The sequence below is a fragment of the Pomacea canaliculata genome, linkage group LG2 (assembly GCF_003073045.1).
Source record: "Pomacea canaliculata isolate SZHN2017 linkage group LG2, ASM307304v1, whole genome shotgun sequence".
Taxonomy (NCBI): domain Eukaryota; kingdom Metazoa; phylum Mollusca; class Gastropoda; order Architaenioglossa; family Ampullariidae; genus Pomacea; species Pomacea canaliculata.
Window position 1 is genome coordinate 32,672,283 of NC_037591.1, and position 10,244 is coordinate 32,682,526.

Sequence of the window (10,244 nt, forward strand, 5' to 3'; positions counted from 1 at the left end):
GTGCTGATCACAAAAAAACCCTCGGTTGTGATGTCGATGACGGGCCGTCATCAGTCGCCACCCATTCCCGTCTCCTGGACGCAAGAGGTCGTCAAGAGGAGCAAAGCAAGGCGTCTAAGCTCACTCGCTTCGCAGACGACCCGACCCGTAAGTCGGTGTCCTCGACCAAGAGCAGCGAGAGAAACACAAAGATAAAAAGCGAGGAGCGTGGACAGGACCACGAAGACCGTGTTGGTGGTTCTGTGCTTCGTCGTCTGCTGGCTTCCCCTCTTCATCACGCTTCTGGTGGACTGCCTGTACAGCTACCTGGTTCCTTCCAATGTGCTCATCGCTTTCACTTGGCTTGGATATGTCAACTCTGGTCTCAACCCCGTGTTGTACTATCGCTTTAATGCGGCCATTCGCTATGCCATACGGTGCTTTCTTCGTCTGAACGCATCCTCCTCTGAATACTAAAACTATTTTCTCTACATTCTTAAATGTTCAAGAAACGGGAAACCTTATTCAGTGTTGAAAACACTTTTAAATATCTATCAAATAAATGTTTAAATCTTTTATTTTTCTCCCATCCTACACAAAAAATTCTCAACCCTTCTCAAATTCGATGTTTCCACTGCCGTCCCACAAACCTTGCATGGCGGTCTACAGGTATGTCTCACCTGGTTATAACCACGTGGTGAACAGCAGGTTTGTTTATGGCTGACCAGGTCGAATTCAGGAAAATTTTCAAATCCGGCAGATTAACAGAGGATCTTTGGGGCAACGAACCAGTGCAAACAGAAAATGTGTATATAGCAAACTAAAAATGTGTATACATGTATAGCAAAATAGTTTTAGTCTGTTTGCTGTATGGACTTAAATAAGGTAACCAAGTTCTAACTCTTTGCCAGAAGAGGAAAAATACTAAATTTTACCAAAATGATATTTTGAAATGGAGAAAAATACTTTACGTACTTTAGAAAGAATTGATTAGTTTTTAACTTTCACTTTTTTCTTTTTGATTCCTTCCTTTTTTCTTTCACTCTTTCTTTAATTCCTTCTTTTTTTCTTCTTGTTTATTTTATTTTATTTTTTAGACGAAATAAATCAGGCTGGCGCACAAGGAGAGATTAAATCGAATTATTACATGAGTGATCACTGTTTCCGTTACAAAAATAAAAACAGCTCGATTTCGTATGAAATGGATTAAAGTTTACATGGAAACAGAGAACTTCTCTCAACTAACCGCAGACAACCGTCAACTGACCGTGAGACCAATAACCTGTTGCTTTGTTCAGCTTGGTCGAACTTAGGAAAGATGGTTTTTAGCCGTCTGCTCCCACGGAACATGCCAGACGTCCAGTGTCGAACCTTAAGGACGTATTTCACGATTCATGTGAATTTTTCTTCTGATCCTGCTCGAGCTTGACTTGCTTTCCGATACGGAGAGAATCCAGGCATTCGAGAGCAAGTGTGTGATGAGGCTGCTCCGGATCTCATAGAACCAATGACTTCGTACGGTTATCACACTCGTAGTATAACAGGAACCTCAACTTGCAGCATCCAGGCGATGTAAGCTGACCACGTGACCCGACACAACACCTTACCGAGGACTATCCCTCAAGGCACCTTGGAGGGTGGTGGACTCTGTGGTGGCCAGAGAAAGACCTGTCTTACGAACATCAAAGACTGGACCTGCTGACCATCGCCCAAAACCGATGTAAGTAGAGGGTCTGTCCATTTGTTTCCCATCCACCTCATCAACGACAGATACTGATCAAGGGACAAATGCCGATTCTCCAGATAATTCCAGTAATTGTGTTACTCGGCGAGTTTTTACTTCTGTATATACTTTTCTACTTCTCCTAAAACTGTGTCACGAGGTTTTGCGTCTGCTTTGCTGGCATTGCTTAGATATTGCATTCAGTCGACGACGAGACAGGACAGACAAGAATACTTGTTCACTGACACCTTTAGACAATTTATAGTGAGTCAGTGTGTCATGTCACTGACACCGTAAGATTCCATCATCAATTGAGACTGTCATGGCCAATGCCTGCAGAAAGAGAAAAACAAGAAAGTAATTGTTTCACAGGAACATTTTGTACTTCGAATGCTAGCAAATCATGCATGCTTCTTTGTTTTAGCAAATACATTGTCATGAATAAACTTTAATGTGAGATTTTTTATAACAATAAAAAAGCATTTTGATGTAATGTTGTATCGTGTTGACATGCACGCGGTGGGTTTCAAATGATATTCTCTAAGTTTTTTAAAGACACTGGTGATTATCTCATATATGGGCACAAGAGAGACAACAAATAGACAAATCTTTGTTAACGAGGATAATAGAATAAGCAAAGTAGTCCTCGAATGTGATGCTTAAAAGACACCAAATTCTCAACATGAGTTAGTGGTGGTGGGACAGAGTAAGGACTCATGATAGTTCTCTCTCCCCTCACCCGTTCCTTAGCTACGGGAGTGTACCGGAGACCAGTAGCAGGAACCTCGGGTGTTGCAGACTCAGTTCATGAGCTACACGTGCTAGGCAACCAGGGTACGGAGTGTAAGAGGACCTACCGGAGCTCCAACTCATAAGCGATGACTGAGAGCACACCTAATTCAAAGTGAAGAGAAGAGCATAACAGATCACCTGTCAGCTTCTCCTACAAGATAAGTTTATCACCATTCCACTCGATCAGCTGAGTTGCTCCCTCGTGACCCAGAGAGAAGAAAAAGAGATAGTCAGCCCAGAGCTTATAAATGTAGCACTGCAAAATAACTTTCAGCAAAGATCTTTAAACAAGTTTATAAATGAATGGATACCAGACCAAATTAAAAAAAGTGAACATACTGGGAAGCTACATGTTTTCCAAGATGGCAGCTGCATGAGGACTGCAACAGCGATTGCAGCAATGGTCAGGCTGAAGAATCTGGTACATCAGAAAGTTTTTCTACCAAGTAGAGCAGTTAGCCCCTTAGGGCAATACAAGGGTGGAGGCTAGACGTGTGAGGATGTAACAACTAAATTAGCGTGGGGAGGGAGGCAGCAGTGTGATTACTGGTCAAACTCAGGAGAACCTTACCTGAATTGCCATTGCCCCCTGCATGGAACTTAAGATCTTAACTGGCAACAATGAAGCGGCGCAAGCTGGTTTGGTTTGACTGTCCCTTAGGGATCCTTGGAGGGTGGTCGAGGGGTGGCTCGTGAACATAGACGAGTGGACTGGTTATTGGATGCAGGACTTGCTCAAGACAAGTCCCAGAGGAAGTCGTGTCAGCCGCTGCGTCTGCCCAGGTTCCTACCAAAGCCGGTGACGGCAGGCCAGATGGTGGTCATCAGCAGGTCTCAAGGGAAGGATGCTGACAATGATGTACTTCAAAAGCTTGTAAGAACAATCTCACACACCCGACCACGCACGCAAACCTACTCTCTCTCCCCACCTCACCTCTCTCACACACCCACACACCTACACCCCCCCCCACACACACACGCGTATCTTACATTTGGCAGACCGTGCTGTGCTTGACACACTTTCAGTGACGCCACATTTCGCGAGATTTATTATTCATTTTCCCTCACGGAAATGGGAAATTCTATAGCATCCCGTCCTTTCGTTACTTTCCTCGTGTTTTTCTTTCTTATAATATTTTTTCTCTGTCTGTCGTTCATTCATTCCCCGCCATAACATGTATGAAAGAGAACGACAGAGAGAGATAGAAAGAGAGAGAGCGAGTTGGGAGTCAGTCAGTCAGTCGTCCCTTCACCGCATCAGTCGTTGGGGGGAAGCACATGGATAGACACGGCAGCTAGTGGGAGGAGGGTGGAATATATGGAAAGTAACACATTGCAAGGCACACGTGTACACCTGCGTACACACGAGCCTACATATATACGCATACTTAAACATGAAGTATTATGGGTAAGTACTCTCATATAGGTACATAATGCCAACTATCATGACATTCCTCCTATACTCCATATATTATGTATATATACACACAAGTGTATAACTAAACCTCTCTCTTTCACACACTTACACATTAGAACGCACTACGCACGGATGCACGAACATACACACAGAAAGGCAGATAAAAAAAATCATTTTCCTCCATCAAGGCATTATAGATAAAGAGCACATATAAAAGGTATACACAACTTAAATGCATGAAGAGAAAAGTGTGGCGTGCATAAGAAATGGAAGTTATTAAGAGAGTGCACCAGACTAACACACTGAACCCGACACGGTTCCATAGAACTGATGGTCCCGGCAAGCTGTCGAGGGGAGACGACTGCGTATTTCTCTCAGACACACTCAAGAAGCTTTCCCGTTGATGCAGATGACGTTTCCATCACTTCTGCGGCCAGAAGAGGACAGCAGATCAGATCTTGCTCAAATGCCCGTGTGATGTGCCTGCCCCTGGTCACCTGCACGAAGCTCTTTGCAGACCACACGCACACCCGTCTTCTGCAGCCGCTACCCATGTACAAGACCTTCCATCTACACCTTACATCTACACCTTCCATCTACACCTTGCATCACGTGAGCCCAGCTTACCAGCTACACATGATGGCCATAATGGGGGAAGGGGTAGCGTTCATTTTGTTTATAGTTTGTGAGCTCGTTAAGTCTCGTGGCAAGAAATTGCGTGCGTCTGTTCTAGACTTTGAACTACGAACAATGAAAATGTGGTCATGTTCTTCACAAGAAATGAGTACCTGCTGAGAACTTCAAAGGTAACGTAGGAATCGCTGAAGTGCAACCCTGTGAGATCTCTGCCTTTATATATGTATATGATTTCGTGACAATATGCGAATTGCCTAAAGGTTAACTCCATTAGACATCTTAAGAAATGTTAGCATCTGAAAATGAATTACTAGAGGTTTATCCAGGCTTTTATATTTTTATCTTTAAAACACATTTTTGTATTGGCTTCCTTTTTTAATTTTAATTTTCAAGTAAATATCTCATCTTTCATTTCTTTGATTATTTTCACGTAGATTCGTAAAAATCTGTGTTTACATCAGTCAACGTCATTTATTTATTTTGCCCCCAACAAATCCGACACACGACCTCTACAAAAACATTCCAACAAAATCTGACAAGAATAATCGTGTTTTTCTTGTTTCGTCTCCTGCCAGTGATACGTGCATGATGCGAGAAAAACGGCTTTCAAAATGTCATCGCTTAAATGCAAACATCTTCGCAATGAACGTGTCCAGGGGCAGTAACAATGAAGCAGAGGTAAGTTTATCTTTGGGTTAACTACAGACAAGACACAGGCCGGTGATTTAACCTAACGACGACTTAAAGCTTCACAAATTCGGCTCCTGGATTGAACTACGGTCCCAGAAGGTGAATAATAATAAATGTGGGGCAATCCAAAGCCAGGTGCGCACGAGAGCAGTGATGCTACAATCTGTCTTGTTTCAGTTTCCGCATCCTTGTGCACTCTTTTCTCCGACCGTTACCGAACTCTCATCTCTCGGTTGTAAAATACACGAGTCAGTAAGTTGAAACTGGGATTACTGCCTTCATCCCTAGTTCTGTGGCTCGGAAGGATACAGCGATGACTTGATGGTGGAGAGCTGATGGTGGCAGACGAGGCGTGCCAGTGTTCACAGACGCGCAACGTCGCAGCTGTCACTGGCGTGTTCAGCTCCGATAAACCCATCGCTGTCACGTGGTGCGTGACTAAGCGTGCACCGCACGTGCGTCACGTATGTGTTTTGCTTTGCATTCTTCCGGAGATTGCGCGCATGCGCAAAACTAACGCACTAAACGCCTGCGGAGCGTGAAAACCCGGAGACATAAGACTCATATTATCTTCCGTGTGTTAAATACCAAGAAAGCTGACTCTCGCACTTAATGACCCTCTCAGTGGGTATCCTTGCATTCTACCGTGAAATAGACTTCTCTGTGTGTGTGTCTGTGTGTGTTAGCAAATATACTGGTGTTGAGTCAGTAGGTGGAAATTTGTAACAGTTTTCCTATAGCGTCACCGTCGCCGGCCATTACAAAATGGCAGAGTATAAGTTCTAGAAACGATATAGCATCACGTTGTCTGCTTCACCCAATTGATACCCTGGCCCTAATTCTAAATCTCATCCTAAAACTCAATCACAAGTGGTGTAACATCTTTGAATCGATGTAAAAAAAAAAAGTCACCTGGTTCGTTAACGGCACCCAGCTCCCTTCTGTTCGATCTGCTCAGTTCCACTTCCCTGTTTAATGAGACCGTAATCGACATCGTTGTTCAAACAACTAATTCCAATGTCTGTTCAGAACCACACAAATCTCACTTGCAACTGCTCTCATTCAATGAGCAATCATAAAGGAACTCGAAAAATATATCGGCTTCGACATGTATGCATTAGTTTCATTGTCAGATTGAGAGGAATTTGTAATTTGAAAACGACTCACACAATTGAAATTTTTTTTTTCATAAAATACACCATGTGACAAGAGGACAAACTGCTCCTGGTTTTGAAAATTATTTGATTTTTTGCCGTGGGACTTGCACGTCCCTACGGACGAAGAGAACTTTTATGTAGCTTCTTCATCCTTCATGTTTTTGCAATAGATACAACAATAGATGCTGACCGAAATGAAGAACCCATTAAGATATTTCAAAAATCCTGTGACACTGTATCTCGAAAACTATGTGGAATATCATGGTTCAAAAAACATTTTTGGACTCTGTGTGTCATTTCACCCCTAAATATGTCATGTGCAGTAGAGAGAGAGAGGGAGCTTTTACAGAGCAGTCAGCATCGCATCGCAGTTATTTGGCTTGAGCTTTCATTTATATGCAGAAGCTAATTGAAACATTCTAATTAAAGGTACTTTTTTCTCCTGTTAACAATAAAATCATAAATCTGCAAAAACAATCAATGCTGCATGATCTCCCAGTGCGAATATGACGCAGTCCCATATTTACTGCTTTATAATGTCCTTGTCTGTAACACACTTTCATTTTCTTATCTTGTACAGAACATCCGCTCATCACATGCATTAACATTAAGCATTCCTTGCCTCCTGACCGCTGGACAAAATGGCTGCACACGACTCCGTTGCCTTTCAAACAATGGAATCGATTGTACGATATTCTAGACCAAGGTCGGCATTTTCCACTTGTGATGACCGGGCAGAGGAAAGAATTTTCGAGATCCACCGGAAGGAGAAGTTTGTGTTATTAATGGATCCTTGCAATCTGTTTCCTCGTCAAGAGAGAATGAAAGAAAAAGTTTAAACAGGCTATTGGTGCTACGACCTACGCAACTACTGCGCATGCGTGGCATGGCGTACTTGGTGCTAACTAACTGTTGATTCTAGGTTATTCTGGACATGTTATTCTCCTCTGTTTGCGTTTCGCTTAGTGGTAACATAATATGAGCGACGGTGTCTCGACATATTAATTCCGGGTTTACCCAGGCGATGACATTGCAAGCGCCAACCTTCATTTAGGTCATCCCAATGCACACACGTGCATATACACGTCCATGCGCACGCATACGCATACGCATACGCACACGCACACGCAGAAGCACAGACTCATATGCTTGGCAGTACAGTCAGTAAAGATCATACTCAAGAGCCGATCCCACTTGAAACTTTTTTTTTCTCCTTTTATGCAAGGGATGCAGCGACTTTATAGATGGAGATTGTTGAGTTCAGGAATCAAACCATGGACCATGGCTACTGAATAATTCTGACCGCTATTTTGTAAATGAGGATAGACCAACGGGCCGGCAGTGGGTTAATGGCCGTTCGCGATAGAAGAATTGCTTTTTAAATCCAGTCAATATTTTTGCATTTCCTGTCTATGGTACAGTGACATTCTATTTTCAGTATAAATTATAATCCAGTAAATACCTTTATTTCCTTACACACCTCATTGCTAATCCCTTCAAGTTGGTTGGCAGCACATTGGCAGCTATCCTGTCGCCACGTCAGGTTCGGATCCTGCCATCGACACACTTTTTTTAGGATGATGGACGTTTTTCACAGGGCTGACCGTCGGTAGTTTTCTTCGGGTACTCTAGTTACCAACTTACCACCACCCTGTGTGTGAGAGAGAGAGAGAAAGAATGATTGTGACTAACGCATATTCGTTGTGTCTGCGTATTTACGAAAATCGCTTTGATCAGTTATGATAAAGGTGCTCTATAATATTAATATATATATTATTAATTGCATTTATATATTATTCTGATCGTTATTGCGTCAACACCACTGACCAACGATTTCACAACAACATAAGTCGATCACTCTTGTTCTCCTTCTACACATCATCATGCTTTCAATATATTCATAAGCTCAAGGGAACATCAGTGAATAAGTGTGAAAAAAATTTCACAATAATAAAGCAGTCTCTTTAGCAGTATTAGACATTTTATTGCCCAGTCAAGGTGTACGTGTGTGTTTTGTGCGCCTGTTCATTGCAGCTGCATCTTCTTTAGTGCGTTGGTATGCCTGTCCGCAAGCATACCCTGAACGTGCGTGGACTTGTCGGAGCTTAATGCCCGGCTTCGACAGTATTTCCATTTCCATTCTCTCCTGACAGGCGGACAGACGGAGCCGTTTCTGAGTTGGAAATGGCAACGGGGTGGGCCGATAGGCGCAGTAAACACGCTGCAGACTCGGGGTCAACACTTCCACGCCACTTCCTTAGTCATCGCCAGATCACGTGCGAATAAATTGCCTGGACGCCCGATCTCTCGGCTTTAAGTCTGACAACTGGTTTCTTTCCACGCAGGAGGGAAAAATAGGGAAGGTTCCCGGCCCTCTGTCGGATGAATAACCCGTCAGTTGTACTTCGACAGTCAACATCTATTTCGCCGCTGTCAGCAGAACGGATGTAACGACTGGTGTCCGAACGCGACCATCCGATACTGCGCGCGGGCAATGAAAACGAGGCTGCAAACATCGCATCCACAAATGGATGCAAAATGAGTTTATAAGCACGATCGGGGTTTAATATTGGCTTGGGATGGGGTGAACTTAATTGTTACTTCGCAACAGTATTTAACACAAACCTGGCATTCAAGTAGAGTTTGAAATTTTTTTGTAGTTACACGGAACTGTACATGCGCGGAAAAACCATTTACTCAAGGATGAAGACAACCTTATAATTCGCTTTTTTTCATGTAAAATGACAACCACATTTGTTAATCGTTCATTTTGTCGATCAGTTAATTAGCTTATGTGCTCAGGAATGCACGACAACCTAAACTCAGATTATATATATGATCCTAGCTCGGTGTTAGCAATGGTATCGATGCACGTGCCTTATACAGCTCTACACACCTTTACATACCCTGCCACCGACCTGGGGAGCACCTGCCGACATCAACAGCCACGTCATTAAAAAAAAAAAAAAATCCCCTCCCCAATCGCCAGGAGCAAGAGAAATAGAGCAAGACGACTAATTGTTAATATTATTATTCTACTAGTCGTTTTTTTTTACTGCTGAGACTTAGACCTTATGGTAACATTGTTAATAGCTCATAATTTTTCGTTTGTTTGTTATTTAATGTTTTTTCTTCCATTTTGCTTTTCTGTTATAGTTTAAAATTGCCGAAAAAACTGTCTTCATCTATATTCAGCAAATAATAATATGACATCAAAGAGAAAAAAAAAAACAGATGTTGTATAGTTGCGCCAGAAGCAGAGCTTCGCGCCTTCCGTTAAATGTCTTCACAGTTCTCTTCGACCTCACGGACCGTTGTCAGATAAACGAAGAGCCAGCTCTATTGCAGACACGCTGCGTCCCAATGTACAAAGCAGCCTATTTGCTTGCAAATAGACCAGCATCAAACGAGGCGCGGTGTGGAGGACAGAACTGTCGTAGAATACATTTAAAAAGAAGGATGTGATATTGCATTTTTTTCGCGTTTGTCCAGCCAGCCGCTGGAGCTACATGGCGGCGTTTGACGTGCGGGTGTACCAGGGGTTGGTTACAAATGTGTACAGACTTATAATTATTTCTGGTTACTTGTTACACACCTTCCACCCGACTGACACATCTGTTCCACCAGTGCCGATATAGTTGTCATTAGGTTGTGGTTATAGTCAATTAACTTAGTCAGTTATAGTTAATTAGTCCGCCTGCTCGTCTTCCTCTGCAGGATTATGACACTCGCCATCCTTACTGTTCGTTCATTAATTACTCATTATGTCTTCTGTGTTTGTCTTTTATTGTCTGCATAGTTGTTTCTCTTCCGTCCTTCTATATTCTGTCCATATTTCCTACTGGAAATC